Raw genomic sequence first — 3,074 nt, forward strand, 5'->3', positions numbered from 1 at the left:
CCGGAGTCATCACATGTCAATCATCCAGTACTACCAACTTCTACAAGTTCAGAATCATCATCGCAAAAGCCACAGGGGCATTCACAAGGAAATTCTAAATCATCATCGCAAAGGCCACAGGGGCATTCACAAGGAAATTCTAAATCATCATCGCAAACGCCACAGGGGCATTCACAAGGTAATTGTAAATCATCATCGCAAAGGCCACAGGGGCATTCACAAGGAAATTCTAAATCATCATCGCAAAAGCCACAGGGGCATTCACAAGGTAATTTTAAATCATCATCGCAAACACCACAGGGGCATTCACAAGGTAATTTTAAATCATCATCGCAAAGGCCACAGGGGCATTCACAAGGTAATTTTAAATCATCATCGCAAACGTCACAGGGTCATTCACAAGGTAATTTTAAATCATCATCGCAAAGGCCACAGGGGCATTCCCAAGGTAATTTTAAATCATCATCGCAAACGTCACAGAGTCATTCGCACGGTAATTTCAAATCATCGTTACAACCAAAAGAACTTGAGCCGCAGCCGCCATCTTCGGTTAATCAGCCACAGTCACCACGAGGAGCACCACCAAGAGATAATCACCAATCTGGTCAACCATCATCTTCGTCATCAACTACATCGCTACAGAGGAATTCTACTATAATACAGCCAGTATCGGATAATCGTCATGTACAACTTACGAATTCATTAGGTCCATTAGTTATCAATGTTTCAGATAGTAAACTTAACACGGAACTACCAAGCCAAGGAACTCAAGCAAAGGGTACAGTCAAGCATGACAGTCAACAAGAACCATGGTCACCACAAGAGGAATTGAACGTCATTCAACCAAGCACAAAAGGAAACAAGCCAGAGATTTTCGTACAACGTCTAGGTACATTTAAACGAAAGGATGACCGTCATCATGTCAGCAACCAAGATGAGTATTTCAAGATTTTCAAGTGTCCAAAGATTAGAAAGAGAAATCGAGCCTCGTTCTAAAAGGAATATTAGTAACACAAGTATTAGCATGTATCATATGGAAAATAAGGGATAAATGGAAAATCAGAAGTATCAAGTGCAAATTTGCCGACGAGGGGTCATCAACGTGTCATTAAAATAAAGTTTTAGTTTAATTTCTGTTCTGAAGAAGGAGGGAAATGTAACGACACAAATTTACAAAGTAAATTTCTGTGCTACATAAAACAAGAAGCAGAGAAAAACACAGTCTGTGTGTTAAATAACCGCCACCACTACACATAATATATCTAACAACTCACTTGAAAATAACTGAAGGCGACTTAACTGGAAAATATAAAATTGAATTAAAATATTTGTTTGAAATATCATGGACATTACCTGTGATCCTCGATGCCAATGTGCCGCGGGCATCGCTACATGCAATGTGCAAATTCTAAAAATATACGAAAAGAAATTAATTTTTGGTTAAAACTTTTATGAATGGAACACTTATAAACGCAACAACAATGAACAATTATTGGCGAAACATGTTTAAATTTTAACAAATGTCTATTTTTTACAATTATATATAAATAAAACAAAACACAAAACAATTTAACACTCGTGGTTGTTCAATTTTAGTTTATCTGCGTAAACAAAAAAAACACAAAACAGTTTAACATTTTTGGTTGTCCAATTTTATTTTTATATGCGTAAACAAAACACAACAAAACAAAACTAAGCACGCCAACATCAATTTTATTTCTTTTAATATTTCTTTTCTGTTCACATTTAGATAATATTAAATTCACAAAATATATATGCATATTTAATACCTTGTTTTGCAGTATTAATACACTTTATTTTTTTAATAATATAATATAAGTTAAAGGAAAACAAAACACACACGAAAGAAACACGGCGCGTAGTAAAAGTACTAAAAATCACGGCGAAGCAGAAGAAGTGAGAAAACAGTAGAACACAAAGTTCAACTTCACGGCGAAGTCAAGTACAGCAAAGAATACCGGTACGCTACACCAAAAAGCTTCGGTATACTCAATATAAAAGGAGGCGCATTTCGTATAGTAGGGACTTGGTTTGCGACAAGTGAAAGAGCAAGTACTCTGGCTCATTGGGCCTTCTGGTAAATTTTACCAAACTTGAAATTTTACTTTTCCTGAAACAAGTACACTGGCCTATTGGTCATCTGGCACATTGTGCCACAAATCTGGTTCTTTGAGTCAAACGTAGTGTAAAATTCCTTTCCTGTCTTATATGTATATTTTTTTAACCTGGCTTATTCGGTCAAATAGTTTTTTACAGCACGGAGGAAACGTTTTGTTTATTTTTTTTTATAACAGAAGAGGGGCTTAAGAAGTCACACGGGTTTTGCTAAGATTCTTTTAACAAGTAGTATATGGAGAAGTGGGAAATTTTGGCATCAACATAATTTTTTTTTATTTATTATTAGAAATGTTTCCAATGAATTTTAATTAAACTTTGTTAATCATAAGTTTATGAAATAATAAAGTTATATATATAATTTATACATATAAATCACGTTCTGTTTTCTTCTAAAACCAACGTCTCGGCAAAATTATAAATATATTGTCACGACTCTGGACGACGGCTGAGGATACCCCAGCAAAAACTAAAAATTTTTGAACGTCACCAAAAGTGTCGTTACAAATTTAAGTAAGTTTTTGAGTTTATTCCAACGTTCATTGGAATGTTTGAGTCTATTGTTTGAGATTATATTGAAATGTCTTAAAGGTATTATTTCTAAATCCGATTTTGAAAATTTTTCAATACTTTTTTCTTTATTAGAGATATTTAAGATTCTTATATGTTTTATTCCATGTTGTGGAATTATTGTATTTGCGATAAATACATCTTTTATTATTTCTTTATTACAAATAATACTATCTTCTGGAATTTCTATTTTAATCGAATGAATTATCTCTGATCTAGGTGGTATTGTGATTCTAAAGATTTTGTTTAATATCGGTAAAATGTATTCGGTTTTATTCGTGTTTATTGAAAAAGTATAAGTTTCGTAATCAATTTTTGAAAAACATTTATTGAAAAACTTACGTCCTAAAATACCATCAGTAGGAATT

Source organism: Teleopsis dalmanni, chromosome 1, assembly GCF_002237135.1.
Source record: "Teleopsis dalmanni isolate 2A chromosome 1, ASM223713v2, whole genome shotgun sequence".
NCBI lineage: Eukaryota > Metazoa > Arthropoda > Insecta > Diptera > Diopsidae > Teleopsis > Teleopsis dalmanni.